This window comes from Chelonia mydas, chromosome 3 (genome assembly GCF_015237465.2).
Source record: "Chelonia mydas isolate rCheMyd1 chromosome 3, rCheMyd1.pri.v2, whole genome shotgun sequence".
NCBI lineage: Eukaryota > Metazoa > Chordata > Testudines > Cheloniidae > Chelonia > Chelonia mydas.
In genome coordinates this window covers 134,927,415-134,945,383 of record NC_057851.1, presented here as the reverse complement: position 1 = coordinate 134,945,383, position 17,969 = coordinate 134,927,415, and the positions used below count along the sequence as shown (strand labels likewise).

Below are 17,969 nucleotides of genomic sequence, written 5' to 3'. Positions count from 1 at the left end.
TATGCCCACCAAACAAATCAGATTTGCCTAAGCCTTAAATCACTTATTGATAGTGAAAATCTCTAACATCTTACCTTTTATTCTCAGAAACCATGGTCAATTATCCACAGTCCCCCTGTAAATCAGAGAGCCCACTTAACCTCATACACACAATAGTAGTCCATTATACTACCCTTATTGATTCTTAACCCTGACTTGAGACAGTACTGTGTGGGTAGATAGTTATTGTTAGGACTGGTTCAATAGTATATGATTAATATAGTATGTTGTGGGTTTTTAAATATGTATGTATTGAATGATTTTTCACAGTATTTGTCCAGCTACACTTTTGCTGTACATTTGTTGAGCAATGTAATCTCTGATTTCCCACCAGCCCTTGTTATGTACCTTGTATGCCACAAGATAAGTGAGCCATTACAGAAATACAGGGTTAGAGTTAAAGTTGTTTGTGGAACCTTTACTGTGAATTTCTATACTTTTTACGGTCTTGTTTTATTCTCAGTTTCTCATCTGTAAATAGGAACAATAATGTCTGCAGATCTCTAGCTCAAACTTTGGAACCTTATTTAAAAATAACATTAAAGTGTCTGACTTAGGGTTTTGTTTTGTTTTGACTGACTTAGGGTCTGATTCAAAAGCCCACTGAAGACAATGGAAGACTTTCTATGGACGTTATGGGTCAGATCCAAAGCCTATTGGATATCTTCACAAGCTAAAAAAAAGGGAGGGGCCTTGTTTTGTTTTTGTCTGGGAATAACTGACCATTTAATGCACTCTACTTTTTGTTTAAACATCTATTTCTCTATCAATTCCTTGACTTCCAGGCAATCCACAGTGGTGATGGTGTGTCTAACTTTATTGGTCTTTAAATAAAAAGAAGTCCATTGAACTAATTGGCTAATACTCTGGTAATGAAGATGGACAATTGTTTGAGTTATTTTAGCTTGTCTTAATATCTAACTTGCTGTCCCCTGATGCCATCCAGATGAGACAAGCATGAGTGTTAAGTCATAATTGTAGCACAGGACACTTTCTGGGCATTAATTATGGGTTAGGAAAAGATGATGCCTTTAGCTATGCCTCAGGCCAACTAACTCTGGTTAAGACTCATTCATCCCCAGGAAATGCCCTGTGTCTCTCATTATCTCTGTAAGATGAAAAGTTTTGTTACCTCTATTTGCGTCCCCTTGTCCATAGTTTTTTGTTCCATTATAATTGCACAGTGGGGGTGTTGTCCCATTGTTCACTGAGTTCTAGAGTATCTGTGCATGGTGTGTTAAATAATAAGGTCATATTCATTGTTGGTCAGCATTATGCTTAGCTTTGGAGTTGTTTGAATGTAATGAAGTTTAATGTACTTGTAACAAAAATACTCGATCTCTATGTCAGAGACAGGAAGAGACAAAGCAAAGCCCTTTACTGCTATTCATGAAGATGGATTGTATTTCTGTTGGAAGTTAAAATGCAACTGTCAACACTTTCTTTCACAAAACGTATGAAATTATGACTATATGCCCCTTTCTGTTTAAGGAGCACAAAGTAAAACTGTTTTAGGCAAAGCAATATCCACCCCATTTGGGGGTTGTGTGATACTAACACAATACCATTGTAAGATCTGATTGAACAGAATTGTACCTGACCAGAATTGGAACTCATAATTACTAAGCAAAATCATGAGCAGTAATTATTGTTCACATCAACCGTGGACCTTTTAAATTTAAAAAAACCTTTATATTCTATCCGGTAAAGCCACCATCTCCTCCTGAGAGTCACTTCTCAAAACATATCTTTTCCATAATGCATACAGTAAATGGAACCTGATACTGGCTAGGTAGGTGATGAGCTGTGGTTGCTGCTCTGACTAGCCTAAGAGTTGGGCATATCCGATTATTTTTGTTATCCTCTCTCCACCCTGCACCCCAAGCTGCTTGGTTATTTAATTCACCTGTTATATCTTTTCTGCCTTAGACTGCAAGCTTTTTGGGGTAGGGAGTATCATGTTTGCATAGCGCTTAGCACAATGGTATCCCTAACTGATTACCAGGCCCTACTGTAATATAAATATATAATAATACTGTTAGGAAGTTGGCTTTGAACTGAAGCACAGAAGAGAATCAGCATTAAAAGTTTATAAGCCCAGATCTGTATAATCGTCAGAGATCATAGCCTTCAGAGATCACTAATGAAGTACTATGTTAGAGCATAGATAGATTCACACCTACTAAGACTCCCTCATTTTAAACTAATCTGAAGGTAGTTTTTCAAAGTATAACCCTCTTAAAAAGGGGGTATTGAACAAAACATTTAAGATATCACATAGATTTTTTTTTTCCCCAAACCTGCCTCATTTGAATTCTGTGGCTTGATTGGCCTGCAGATGTCCAGGATTGAGGTTAGTGAATAACTGGGCAGCAAGAGTAGCTCAACAGCAATAAAACATCTGTGTTCATTGAATCATTGTTTGTTGCCCAAACAAGAAAGGTTACTTTACTCTAATGTGGTGGTTGGTGTGAGAAATATTCACAACAAATGATAACTCAGATTTCAAGGAGTCAATTGGGCATTCAGTCACAAACTCAAAAAATCATCTATTTTCATAACAAAATTTACCAAGTTTTATTAAGTATGTCAACTGCCAGAGAAAATGATCACGTTTCCAAGCAACAGTAAGCATATTTGAATTGTAATAGGTCCATAAAGTTTGAACTTGAAATTTTTCAGATTGGAAATTTGAAAGAAAAATCTCTCATGGGTAGAAGATCAAAACCTGGGTGGTGAGAAATTGCCTGAAACAAAGAATCAAAATAACTGGATAATATTTTGTGGAAAACTTTTTTGCAGTTTCATATGGTTCCACCCATGATACAGATCCTGAAATCTTTCTCAGCAGTTTGGAAGATGGGCAGCTTTGTTGGCATAATCCTGAAATGAAACATCACAATAGGAAACAAATACCTATAACTTAAAATATTGCAACTTTATTGCAGCTCTAGCAGGGGCCAGCCGCAGGTGTCTAATTGCAGTGTAGACTACCCTGTGTGTCAGTGTGGACAGGTTCTCAATTACATAGTAGTAGTAGAAGACACTGATATTTTCATTACTAATTGCTAAAAAGACTTAAAAAGCAGGAGTGTGGGATTCTGCTCTGAAACTGGCTGTTACAGTAGCACCTTTTTACTCAACAAACCCGCTTTTCTGTGCGGGCAGAGTCGGAGCTGCTGACCGAATAAATTCTTGATTACTTTAAACTCCTATTAAATCTGCAGAACCAAAACAACGGTGGGAGCAGGAACTGAAATGGATTGTGTGCCTTCGTTCACAGTAACAGAATGGTTTACAAAGTTCAGTCACTTAAATTTGTTGCACGTGTCACTCAGTCCCTAATTAGTCTGGCAGAACTGTTATTACTGGCAATGTTAGATGATAAGGAAAGAGCCCAGGTCCTCCTTGTAGGGCTAGCAGTTAGAAGAAATGGCCTTTTATTTGTACACTGAAAACACTCGATGAGGAATTCACTGAAAGACTGTAAACATGAATTCACCACCAGACTACAGTTGCTTTTAAAGGTATCACATCTGCAGTATATGATATATTATGGATTATTTCTGAGATAATCTAAAAAAAATTTTAAAGTATTACATTAATTGGGCATGATCAGTGTTTTATTAAAAAGCACTGCATACATATGGACAACTTTCCCTTTAAATTAAGAATATATTATAGAACATACTTTTTTCTGCATCTTTTTTCTTATTAAAAGCTTACAATTTTTTTTGAAGGAGAAAAGAATATTTCAGCAGTTCATCTTCGCACTGCTGAAGATTGTAACAAAAATGGTTCTGAAGCATCTGTTATGGTCTATTATGTCAATATAATTGGTATACTAAATAGTTCTTGAGAACTCGTTGGCATGTATAACACTCTGAGAGCAAAAGCAAACAAAATGCTTTTTAAAATCCATCATTATAAATTTACATGACTATAAATTTGAAGGACAAATTGCAGTCAAATGTTATTTACTGTTGGTATTCTCATTCAGTGAAAGATACCGTCCTTGTCCCAGAGAGCTTACGGTCTACCCAGGATTCCTTTGTTTATGCGTCCAAACACCTCATAAGCTCTTTTGGCCAGTGTCACACTAGGCGCTAGTGTTGAACTGATTATCACCATGACCCCCCCCACTTTTTCAGAGGCACTACTTTCCAGGATAGAGTCCCCCATTCTGTATTTATGGCCTACATTCGTTGTTCCTAGATATATGTTTACATTTAGCTGTATTAGAACACATATTGTTTGCTTGCACCCAGATTACCAAATCATCCATATCACTTTGTATCGTCCTCTTCATTACTTACCACTTCCCTAATTTTTGCATCTGCTGCAAACCTTATCAGTGATGTTTTTATGTTTTATTTCAAGTCATTGATAAAAATGTTAAATAGCATAGAGGCAAGAACCAATCTCTTCAGGCCCCCACTGGAAATACACTCACTTGATGATAATTCCCTGTTTACAGTTATATTGTGAGATGTATTGTGTGACAGGGTGGCTTAGGCTTTGAGGCCCCCTGCTGGAGGCCTTGTGGCCCTGCCACACCCCACCCCAGAAAAGGGCAGTGGATATAGTCCTCCATGCTGTCTAGAGTAGGGGCATGGGATGCAGCCAATCCAGGCCCAGCAGGCCCATATAAAAGGAGCTGCAGTGCAAAAACAGAGTTCAGCTCCTTGCTGGAGGAGCATGGATGGTGGGGCTGGCTGAGAGAGCTATAGGAGCTTGGACAGAACAGTGCTGGTAGAGACTGGGGGGAGTGAAAAGGAGATCTGGGCTGGCTGCTGGTACTCAACCAGGACAAGGCCCTGAGGTAAGGGTGATGAATGTCCCGGGGCTGTGGGATAGTGGCCAGGGAATTGTAGTAGTGACACAGTTTATTTAAATGTTGTGGCGAATGGCTGCTATCTATAGGGTCCCTGGACTGGGATCCAGAGTAGTGGGCAGGCCTGGATTCTCCTCTACCCCATTAGGCACTGGCCTGGACTTTTGATCCTCCCAAGAAGGGAGAACTGAACTCTTTTAGTAGTCTGGCAGGAAAGCTGGGGCCAGAAAGGCCCCAAGAGGGTGAAGACATTGTCTCCAAGTAGGGGGAGTCATGGGGCACCACTCTATACCAGAGCAGGGGCCATTTAGGAGAGCTTAGAAGGGGTTGAGAGATCGTTCAAACCAGTGTACTGTGATAGGCCCTGCTGGACTGATTGAGGAGCAAGCCTAGAGACAGGGCTGCAGATAGAGATGTTACAGAGGGCACTGATATATGCCCTGTGTTGGACTTGAAGCTTGGAAGGGGGTTGCTTTGTATTTCGCATACAGATTGTGTGAGACTCAGCCAGAGGGCTGAGTTGCTGAATACCCATCACAAATAGAGAGTGAGTACAGGCATATGCACTCTGACAAGGGAGGCGCTTTCAAGAGGTGAGTACCACCCGTTACAGTTGGTTGGATTTTAATCCATTTAATGCCTGCCATATTTTATATCTTTCTAGTTTTTTAATCAAAACATTGAGCAGTATGAAGTCAATCTCCTTACAGAAGTCTTAAGTATTTTGCGTCGGCACTATTATCTTTTATCAACCAAACTTGCAATCTTATTTAAAAAAAAAATCAAGTTGGTTTAACAGGATCTATTTTCCATAAAGCATTAATTATATTGCCCTCCTTTAATTCTTTTCAAGTCCTGTATCATTATTTTGTCTGGGATCAATGCCAGGCTGACAGACCTATAAGTACCCAGGTCATCCCATTTACCCTTTTTAAAAGTTAGCACAACATTAGTTTTCTTCCAGTTTTTGGAACTTCCCCAGTGCTTGAAGGCTTTTTGAAAATCAACATTAACAGTCCAGTGAACTCCACAGCCACCTCTTTTGAAACTCTTGGATGCAAGTTATCTGGACTTGCTGATTTTAGAATTTCTGATTTTCGTAGTTTCTATTTAATATCCTCCAGAGATACTAGTGGAATGGGAAGAAAGTTTATGATCATGATACGATGAGACTTTTATCATCTGTTTTTCCACAAATACAGAACAGAAATATTTACTGAATGCTTCTTCCTTTTCTGCATATTACTGATGATTCTACCATTTCCATCTAATAATGGATCAATACCATTGTATTTTTTCCCTAATATATTTTAATAACTCCTCTTTGTCTTTAACTTTGCTGGCCATAGACTTCTCCTTTGCTTCCTTTATCAATTTTCTACAATTCCTATCTTCTTCTTTATGTTTAGTACTGTCAAATTCCCCTTCTTCTGTTTGTTATTGAATGTTGTTGTATTTATTTTTTAGGGCTGCCTTCACTTCCCTTCCAAGCCAGGTCAGTTTTTTAACCTGCACCGCCTTCTTTGATTGTGGGTTTTTGGGCATCTAGTAAGGTGTTCTTAAATGATTTCCAGTCATTCACATTTTTCTGATTAAATTCTTCCTTCTAACTGATTGGCTCATAATTGTTTTCAGCTTTGTGAAATTGGCCCTTTTAAAGCACCAAGTATTGTGCTGCATATTCTAAATGTGATCAGTCATGATTATTTGTACCTAAGTGTAAGTGGGGGAATAGTCCCGCTATTGTGGGGAACTTTCCTGGCTTCTGCACTACCCTAGTGAAGTGGGCTAGTGAAAGACTCTGAGTCCTCGCTCCCACTTCCTTTACCCAGTGGCCTCCCTGCCCTTGAGGACTCCCCTTCCACTCTCCTGTCTAGCAGAGTCCTCGTAACCCCAACAAGGCCGGGCCCAGGATTCCTGGGGGGCTCGAACCCCAGCCCTGCAGTGGTCACCTAGGAAAGGGGCTAGGGTGTCCCCACTCCGGGGTACTCTCTCTGCACTGGGCACTTCTGTGACCCACTGACCATTACATACAAGTTAAAGCAAATGCAAGTTATTTAATCAACAATCAATTTTAAAAAGAATAAGGAAAAATGGGAAAGGTTAAAGGAAACCCATCAACCCGCTCTGTGGCAGGGAACATCACAAACAGTGTCTCTGGAATGTCAGGGAAGTTCAGTCTGTTCCTTGTAAGTCCCAGGCCCTGGCTGTGCTGCAGGGATGCTGTGGGTTGGACACTTGCTCTGGTGGTGGCCTCACGCTCTCAGGCTCTAAGTGGTAGGACCCTTCTTCCCAGTGTCGCCCCCACCCTGTTGGGGTTACGATCCAAGCCTAGCCTGCAGAGCCTCTTGGCTGAGGCGTCTCCCTGTGCTTGGCCCGCTGCCCAGGGTCCCCCTCGCTCTCCCCAGCTGCTCACCGCAGCCAGCTCTGGACTGCTCTAGCCCCAGCTCCACCACTCCGTCTCAGCACGGCTGCTGCTCTACCTCCAGCTCCCTGGGCTACTTCTTTGGCCCCTCTGCCTCTGGTTGCTACAGCTCTGCTCCCAGGACAGGACTGCTCTGCAGGCTGCTTCTGTGACTCTGCTCCCAGCACTGACCTGCTTCCTGGGCTGCTTTTCTGCCCCCTCTGGCTCTGGTTGCTGCAGCTCTGCTCCCAGGGCAAGTCTGCTCTCTCTGGGCTGTGCCTCTGGCTTTGGGGCTGCAGCTCTGCTCCCCAGCTTAGCTTGGGCCCCTGCTTTCTCCTTAGCTCGGCCCCACTCTGTCTGACCCAGGCAATTCCAGCTCACATGGAGGATGGGACCTCCCTGGCCTCCTGACTCCCTGATTAGCCTGCCCGCCCTCTTATTCAGGCTGACCTGGAGCATTGGCCTCTCCCCATTGTTCCTGGGGGCTGTCAGTCTCAGAGGCCTGATTCCCCATCAGCCCTTCCCCCTTTTTAGTACTGGGAGCTAGCAAATAAAACACCCCCACTGAATGTTAGTAAGGGGGCAACAGTCCCCTTACATAAGCATCGTTATTTTTTAGTTCTGTGATCAGTTCCTCTTTATCTGTTAGGACGAGGTCTAGAGTAGAAAAGAATTCTGTCTTGTGTGACAGTGGAAAAGTCACTTAAGCTCTCTGTGCTTCAGTTTTCCCCCAAATGTAATATGGGGAAAATATTTCTCTGCTAAGCCCCACATGGGGATTAATTAATGTTTACAAAGCATTTTTATGTTCATTAGATGAAAAACACAAAAGTGTAAATTAAATGATCTCTTTAAAACATAATTTATCTTTTAACATGAAAAACAGTTTGGGCACATTACAGGTATGTTGTTAACCTCAACTGACTGGGTGAGTTGTAATTTTTTAAACTTGATTTCAGCTGTTGGGGCCCTCGCTAAATTATCTGATTAATGACATAAAATGTGAAGCCATGCAGAATGCTTGTCTTCCATGCATAGCCTCACAGTTATTAAACCAGTGCTGTTTGGGGCATAGTGGGAAGGCAGTGAGGTGACTTTGTTTTTTCTTTAATATTCAAAGATTCTTAAAGCAGGAGTAACTTCAGCTTCATGATCCTATATAATTGTGGATCAGTGATTTCTCTTATAACTGCAATTTAATTTACAAAGTTGATAATGTAAACAGCACTTCTTTGCTCAGTCTGGACTGGATTCATGAACAGGGGAATATTTCAAGTTTTAAGAGATGGGTTCAAACTACAAAGTCTGTACTAGCTCTCGTTTCCGAGAAATCCAAACGGCAATTTGGTTCAGGATCATTTCGAAATCATAACAAATAAAAGATAAATTATTTGATCTTTTAAAATAATACAAATTATTAGACATTGTAAAATAATAATAATAAATAATAAAAAAATAATACAAATAGACATTGTAAAATGTCTCCTCTTTCTATCAAAGCTCTCAAGATGGCAAAATAAAATAACTAATCACAGATAATTTAAAATACAATAATAATGAACAACATTATCAAAGGAGCAGGACTAGGAAAAAACATAAGAGTTTACCTGTTATAGCTACTGGATTCTAATCCTAGCTGGGCTACTGTCTTGTGTGATATTCGAAAAGTCACCTAAACTCTCTGAGCTTCAGTTTCCCCCGAAGGTAATATGGAGAGAATCTTTTTCTACTGTGCCCCATCTCCAAGGGTGCAGAAACTTAATTAGTGTTTACAAGGCACTTTGCAATCATCAGATTACACTTAGTGTTTAGTGCCATTACTAAATTCCTACTCATATGGCCAAGTACTGTTTTGTATTGGAACAATTTGCATTGAAGGGTAAATAAAAATAAGCTTATATGTTTGTTAATCTCATTTTTACATTCCATTCACCCAACACCTCCCTTTCATTACTTTGTTTGTCTTTTGGGCTATCATAAGTGGTGAGATATAAAAGCCTTTGAGGAAAGCATTCTAAATATATTTGCAATTAATCTGAGTGAGTTGTACAAAAGTTCTGCTTTAACTTGGTGCATGAAACATGACTGCAATAGCACCAGCTATGCTTGCAACATTTGGTTTGTTCAGTAGAGTACAATTATCTGAGTTTCCTTCTTTATAACATTGGCAAACTATTTAGTGGATTTTCTGGGTATAGGTATTAAGCAAAGTGAATTTGTTCTCTGGACAAAATTCAAAACAGTTTATGGCTTACTTTTGGAGTCTATTTGCTGTCATTGAAAATGGTTTCCTCTACTAACAAATGTACTTAATCCTTGTTTTATTTTTAAAACTTAAATATATCTTGCTGCTCATCAGCTCTTCTCTCTTAACCCTATATCTCCTATTCCTTTGTTTTCATTTTGTTTGAACTCGTTTCCATTGCAATATGTAGATAGATTGGATCCACTTCCAGGTGTGAGTGATTAAAAGCTCTGTTCCATGTTTGAACATTTGTGTCTAATGGCATTCAAGAAAGTGCAATACACAAATTCTATGTTCGTACTCTTTTTTTCCATTCTTTTGTCCATGATCTGTCCCACTCCTCCCTTTATAGCATCCAACATTTTGCAGTTTTGTTTTCACTTATGCCTTAAAAGTGATATATTACTTGTTGAATCTTACTGAATTTCATATTGATTTGTGGTTCCTTCTTCCTGGGATAAATGCTTAGTAGTTTTTACAATGGTATGACATACACAGTAGTATTTATTTTTATTTCATGTTTATGGAGGAGTTTGAAACTCTTCTGAGCAATAAATAGCCTTTATTTTTTCCCAGAAAGTATACTTTTTTTTGTTTCAATATTACTCACACCGAGTAGGTGTTCTCCCCCTCCACCCCCGAATATTGGTTTTTAACACAACCACTTTTAACTTTCTAGTTGCTCAGAGACTACAATACTACTAACTAAAGATTCTAGCATGACAGCTTCTTCCTTACTATTTTTAAACATTGTGTATGTGAGAACACAATCTAATATGAAATTGTTCTTCTGGAATGTGACAGGAAGCTGTGGAACTTTGTTACACACCAGCTCTACAACTTCGGTATGACATGGTCTCTGTATCATACAAAGAGCTAATGGAAGGGTTTTAAAGAAAGCACACATACTTAGTTGGAGCAGATGGCAATTTCCTTTCTCATGCTCTGTCCATTTAAATGGATTTCATGCACATCCCCAAGGTTCGTATCTGTGTTACGCACAAAGAAAGCCGTGAGCATAACACATCATGAGCAACACTTGATCTTTATATTCTTATCTTTAATATCTGAGACTCTGTTCTAACCCACTCTGGAACGAATGATTTGGTATCTGGGAGAACAAGACACTTTCTTTACACTAAAGATGCTTCTGCTCTTTATATGAAAACTTTCAGAGAGTTTCAGACAAACAAATTTTTCACTGAGAAGATTATTTTTAAACCTTCAAAAACTTGTTTCTGGTAACAATATATGAATTCTTCAGCTAAAACACTTCGGAAAATCAAAGGTTTGACAACTGGTGAGGGATCATAGGGCTCAATATGTGCAGATCATGGTGGGTTTTTTTTTTAATCGATTACTAATCTTGAAATTTCACTCTCCATCAATACATTGAGAGAGTCTGTTGGGTGCTGTATGAATTTAGTTTAAATTTTGCCTGGTTGACATCTCTAGGGGCCTTATCAATCAGTCCAGACACACTTTCATTTTCTGTTGAGTTCTGAACGTATTTATTTAGGCATTGAACCTTAGGTCGATTTGAGAGCTTTGGTGTATTACAATTTTGAATGGGTTCTTGAACAGATACACAAGAATTACAGAAGGTGTCAGCAATTTTGTCACTACTTCTCTTTAAGCCAAAGATCTTGAAGTTTCATATCTACTGTCTATAGTGAATCACCACCGAGAGTGCCTGTCTCAGGGCATGCTGTCAGAAAACAAGGGCAGACACCCCAAACTGGTGGTATATTCTATAATTAGATTTCACCAAGCCAGTAACAAATGTGAACTCCTGGATCAGTATACCAGTCTTACCATAGAGTCTCAGACAATTCCCTTAGACTCTCCAGCCTATCTTGCCACCCAGACAAACTGGACTTTGTGATAAAAGGTTATTCATACCTAAAATCACCCCACATCAGGTTGCTCCAAGTCCCAAGGGACCAGTCACTTACCCCAGATCCAAAGATAACACTGGTAGCCAATTCGGTAGTAAACTAACTAAAGATTCTTTAGGTAAGAAAAAAGAATGAGTTATTGAGAGGTTAAAGCCGGTAAAATATAATAACAGGCAAATCACAGTTTCATTCAGTGTTTCGTGGATTAATTGCTGTGAAAATTAGGCCCAAGGCCTTAAACTGGCATTGAAAGCTGACTGAGACAGTGAAGGGACTTGAGCACGGGCCTGATGTGTCCACAGTGGTGCAAGTCATTGATAAGGTGGGCAGCTTCCTTCTATGCCAGGTGGAGCCTGTGCATCACAATAAATTCAATAATTTATGCATGGGAGCAATAGTGTGCTACATTTTAAAATAATTACTATGTAGTAATTATAATCTGGGTGTCAGAAACATAAGAGCCCAGATGAGCCAAACTTCTATTGACTTCAGAGGAAAATGAGGGTTATTAGTACCAGGCTAGATTGGCCTATAGGGTTGGCCATAATTCAACAAAGTTCTTAAGCATGTATTTAACTTGATATATGTGAGAAATCCCATGCATGTCAATAGGATACTCAAGTGCTTAAAGAGAAGTGTGCTTTGCTTCAGTACTTTCCTTTTTACTGAAGCCAATATCAATAAACAGAGTTAGCAAAGACTGTTTAGTAACAGGTGAACTACTATAAGCCTCCATCATTTTCCATTTAGTCCTTTTTGTGTGTGTGTGTGTTGATATGGCTGGCACCCAACATATCTTAGTTCATTGTAGTGTTAAAACAGTTGTGATCAATTCATACTGAATTTCTTATAAAAATTCAGATTTGCTTCTGTGAGGGAGGATTGCGTTGGCTCAAAGGAAATTAAATGCCCTCAAGAGGCTGAGATGACATTGTAAAACAAGGCCAATTCTTTCTCTCCTTTGAATGTAGTTTTGCCTTAAAGAACCTTCTTAACAGCCCAAAGTTGCATCTGAAGTGCAAATTTGTACAAATCACTATCACTTAACAATACTTTTAATTAGAACTCATTCACAGTGTTGCACATTTGGTGAATGTATTTTTATATTGGGAGCCTCATTTAACTATAGGATGTTACAACACAGATATGTTGGTCATCACTTGAGGGAAAATGAACCAGAATGGAATTTTATTGTTGGATAGATTCTGATAATGATGGCATCATAATTGATAGGATTTCCCCTCTTCTTTTTAAATTTCAAACAGATTTAGGGGCCAGTCCAGCAAAAAGCTGCTTCTGTAGCTGCTGAACATAAGTCTCGTGCTTCTCAGACTATGCAGAGGCAGCTCCTTATTCCAAAGGAGAACTTGAAGAAGGCAGTCCAAAACTGATCACTGCCATTCCTTTCTTAGGGGGAGAGTGTTAAGGTCCAATCCTCAGCTAGTGTAAAACAGCATAATCTCATTGAGATAATTAATTAACAGCAGGTTCTCAGCTGGTTTAAAAACTATGAGAGACCTTTAGAACCTGCCAAGCTTGAGCATTATATATGGTGCCTAGACATTATGGTAACCTTTTAAGTGTGGAAGATTGGATGAATGGATATAGCTGCAAGGTATGTGGGAATGACAATGGGAAACTGAGTGAATTTGACCTTAGAAAAAGTATGGAGTGAATGGGCAGAAATTAAGGGGAGTACAAGCAATAGATAAAATAATAATGCATCTAATATAGATAAAGGCTGAGAGTTGGTGTGACAGGAATCCCAGGGTAGCCAACTGATGTCACTCAATTAGGGTGAACTTCAAAGAATGGGGCAGAAAATCCCTAAAGGTGGTGGATATTCCAATACTTAGATTTACCAAACCAGCACAAAACAGCTTCTGTATACCTTACTGGTCACCCAGAAGCCAACAGCACAGTTCCCTTAAAGTAACCCAGCCTTAGGCCTCCACCCAGATACCCAAGTCAAATATGCTGAAGATTACCGAAAATCGTATTCATCATATAAAAATTTCTACCAATCCCAAAGGATTGGACGAATTACCTCCCAGGTTAATTAATATTTCAAATCTTATCTAAATACACACTTACAGCCAATTCTTATTGACTAAACTAAAATTTCTTAAAAAATAAGAGGGTATTGGTTAAAAGATCTGTATACATACAGACATGAGTACAGTTCTTGAGATTAAATTCATAGCAGAGATGGTGAGCTTTGTAGTTACAAAGAGTTCTTTCAGAAGTAGTTTATAGGTTATAGTCCAATGTGTATAATCAGAGTGGTCCAGTCAGGACTGGATCTCAACCTTTTGACTGAAGCTTCTCCTGCATGAAGCATTAAGCAGGCCTGAGATAAAAAGGATCAGGACCTAAGGGTCTTTTATATAGTTTTCTAGAAGCCACTTGACCATATAGTCCTGGGTAAACAATAGGTTTTTGATGTAACCTTCTGTTTCCCAAATCTCACTGGTAATTAACTACACAGACTGCCTTATGTTAATTTATCACAAACTTTAAGAGACCTACAGACAATGACATTATTTCACCCAAGATTCATCTCAATGTTAATGTGCCCTTTTGGTCTCTGAATCAATAACTATAGTGACAGACAGGAACTGTCTGTTTACATGACGAACATTTAACAAAATATGAGTACACACATAAAATTAGTATTACCTCTAATTTCTAACAAGATAGATTTGCATTCCAAAGTTCTAGCCTCTCTACCATGGAATGGCTCTAATTACCGTTTGTATACTTTGCTAACACATCTCTAAAGGTTGACTCTGGTCATTTAGCCTACAAACTGCTTAACCCCTTCTGGCCATGTGTCTCACTTTAAGATTTGTTGTAATTATATAACAGTGGTAGCAACAATGGTTTGCCTGGTCATACTTTAATCAGATAACGTCACAGTTGGGCAACAATAGAATGGGGGCTAATAGATTTAATTTAAGTATATATTTAGGTATTTCTCTGCATTGAGGCCTCAGACTGTAAACTAGGTTCATAGATTATAAGGCCATAGAAGACTGTCTAGGCTGACCTCCTGCTTAAAGGCCATAGAATTTCATGGTTATCCCTGTATTGAACTCAATAACTTGTTTGACTAAAACAGATCTTCCAGGAAGGCATCCTGTCTTGATTTGAAAACAGCAAGAGATGAGAAATCTGAAGAAGGGATAAAATGAAAGCAGCTTCATGGCTTAAAGATAACATTGTCCTATTCCACCCACAATCCAAAAATCTTGAGGAAGAGGCACCACAGCTCCAAATGTGAAGCCCCAGACCCCAGTGCTGAGTTTCAGCAGGAAGATCTGTATTTAACACCAGAAATCTGAAGATTTCTGCCTGTATTCACTGAAGATCTAATTAGAAGTACCAGCTGAAGCAATCCGTTCAGTTTCATACATTTTTATCTGTGGATCAAAGGCTTCAGGCACAAAATACAGAGAACAGACAATCAAATGACTTCTGGGAGGGGGGCAAGAAGGAGATAGAGAATTCAAAGGCTGAGATTATAAATATAGAATCATAGAATATCAGGGTTGGAAGGGACCTCAGGAGGTCATCTAGTCCAACCCCCTGCTCAAAGCAGGACCAATCCCCAGTTAAATCATCCCAGTCAGAGCTTTGTCAAGCCTGACTTTAAAAACTTCTAAGGAAGGAGATTCTACCACCTCCCTAGGTAACGCATTCCAGTGTTTCACCACCCTCCTAGTGAAAAAGTTTTTCCTAATATCCAACCTAAACCTCCCCCACTGCAACTTGAGACCATTACTCCTTGTCCTGTCATCTTCTACCACTGAGAATAGTCTAGAACCATCCTCTTTGGAACCACCTCTCAGGTAGTTGAAAGCAGCTATCAAATCCCCCCTCATTCTTCTCTTCCGCAGACTAAACAATCCCAGTTCCCTCAGCCTCTCCTCATAAGTCATGTGTTCCAGACCCCTAATCATTTTTGTTGCCCTTCGCTGGACTCTCTCCAATTTCTCCACATCCTTCTTGTAGTGTGGGGCCCAAAACTGGACACACTACTCCAGATGAGGCCTCACCAATGTCGAATAGAGGGGAATGATCACGTCCCTCGATCTGCTCGCTATGCCCCTACTTATACATCCCAAAATGCCATTGGCCTTCTTGGCAACAAGGGCACACTGTTGACTCATATCCAGCTTCTCGTCACTGTCACCCCTAGGTCCTTTTCCGCAGAACTGCTGCCTAGCCATTCGGTCCCTAGTCTGTAGCGGTGCATTGGATTCTTCCGTCTTAAGTGCAGGACCCTGCACTTATCCTTGTTGAACCTCATCAGATTTCTTTTGGCCCAATCCTCTAATTTGTTTAGGGCCCTCTGCATCCTATCCCTACCCTCCAGCGTATCTACCTCTCCTCCCAGTTTAGTGTCATCTGCAAACTTGCTGAGGGTGCAATCCCCACCATCCTCCAGATCATTTATGAAGATATTGAACAAAACCGGCCCCAGGACCGACCCTTGGTGCACTCCACTTGATACCGGCTGCCAACTAGACATGGAGCCATTGATCACTACCCGTTGAGCCCGACAATCTAGCCAACTTTCTACCCACCTTATAGTGCATTCATCCAGCCCATACTTCTTTAACCTGCTGACAAGAATACTGCGGGAGACCATGTCAAAAGCTTTGCTAAAGTCAAGAAACAATACATCCACTGCTTTCCCTTCATCCACAGAACCAGTAATCTCATCATAGAAGGCGATTAGACTAGTCAGGCATGACCTTCCCTTGGTGAATCCATGCTGACTGCTCCTGATCACTTTCCTCTTGTGTAAGTGCTTCAGGATTGATTCCTTGAGGACCTGCTCCATGATTTTTCCGGGGACTGAGGTGAGGCTGACTGGCCTGTAGTTCCCAGAATCCTCCTCCTTCCCTTTTTTAAAGATGGGCACTACGTTAGCCTTTTTCCAGTCATCCGGACTTCCCCAGATCGCCATGAGTTTTCAAAGATAATGGCCAACTCCTTTAGCACTCTCGGATGCAACACGTCCGGCCCCATGGACTTGTGCACGTCCAGCTTTTCTAAATAGTCCCGAACCACTTCTTTCTCCACAGAGGGCTGGCCACCTACTCCCCATGCTGTTGCCCAGCGCAGCAGTCTGGGAGCTGACCTTGTTTGTGAAGACAGAGGCAAAAAAAGCATTGAGTACATTAGCTTTTTCCACATCCTCTGTCACTAGGTTGCCTCCCCCATTCAGTAAGGGGCCCACACTTTCCTTGACTTTCTTCTTGTTGCCAACATACCTGAAGAAACCCTTCTTGTTACTCTTAACATCTCTTGCTAGCTGCAGCTCCAGGTGTGACTTGGCTCTCCTGATTTCATTCCTACATGCCCGAGCAATATTTTTATACTCTTCCGTGGTCATTTGTCCAATCTTCCACTTCTTGTAAGTTTCTTTTTTATGTTTAAGATCCGCAAGGATTTCACTGTTAAGCCAAGCTGGTCACCTGCCATATTTACTATTCTTTTGACACATCAGGATGGTTTGTCCCTGTAATCTCAATAGGGATTCTTTGAAATACAGCCAGTTCTCTTGGACTCCTTTCCCCCTCTTGTTATTCCCCCAGGGGATCCTATCCATCAGTTCCCTGAGGGAGTCGAAGTCTGCTTTTCTGAAGTCCAGGGTCCGTATTCTGCTGCTTACCTTTCTTCCCTGTGTCAGGATCTTGAACTCGACCAACTCATGGTCACTGCCTCCCAGATTCCTATCTACTTTTGCTTCCCCTACTAATTCTTCCCGGTTTGTGAGCAGCAGGTCAAGAAGAGCTCTGCCCCTAGTTGGTTCCTCCAGCACTTGCACCAGGAAATTGTCCCCTACGTTTTCCAAAAACTTCCTGGATTGTCTGTGCACCACTGTAGTGCTCTCCCAGCAGATATCAGGATGATTAAAGTCGCCCATGAGTACCAGGGCGTGTGATCTAGTAGCTTCTGCGAGTTGCCGGAAGAAAGCCTCGTCCCCCTGGTCCAGTGATCTATAGCAGACTCCCACCACTACATCACTCTTGTTGCTCACACTTCTAAACTTAATCCAGAGACACTCAGGTTTTTCTGCAGTTTCATACCGGAGCGCTGAGCAGTCATACTGCTCCCTTAAATACAGTGCTACTCTCCCACCTTTTCTGCCCTGCCTGTCCTTCCTGAACAGTTTATAACCATCCATGACAGTACTCCAGTCATGTGAGTTATCCCACCAAGTCTCTGTTATTCCAATCACGTCATAATTCACCAGGACCTCCAGTTCTCCCTGCTTGTTTCCAAGGCTTTGTGCATTTGTATATAGGCACTTGAGATAACCTGCTGATCGCCCCTCATTCTCAGTATGAGGTAGGAGCCCTCCCCTCACAGACGTTCCTGCCTGTGCTTCCTCCCGGTATCCTGCTTGCCCACTTACCTCAGGGCTTTGGTCTCCTTCCCCCGGTGAACCTAGTTTAAAGCCTCCTCACTAGGTTAGCCAGCCTGCTCGCAAAGATGCTCTTCCCTCTCTTCGTTAGGTGGAGCCCGTCTCTGCCC

General features: G+C 40.8%; 1 protein-coding gene across 8 annotated transcripts in view; it reads left to right on the top strand.

Annotated features, from left to right (window-relative positions):
* The window catches only part of PLD5 (phospholipase D family member 5), a 270,448-nt gene that overhangs the window by 122,439 nt on the left and 130,040 nt on the right, over positions 1–17,969 (top strand). Inside the window, exon 1 of one of the 8 annotated variants that reach the window (XM_043543335.1) lies at positions 4,735–4,861. The exons of the other annotated variants lie outside the window; for them this stretch is intronic. The gene's annotated coding sequence lies outside the window, so the exon portion shown is untranslated. Of the gene's footprint in view, positions 1–4,734; positions 4,862–17,969 lie in introns of those variants that run through there. 8 annotated transcript variants of the gene reach the window in all.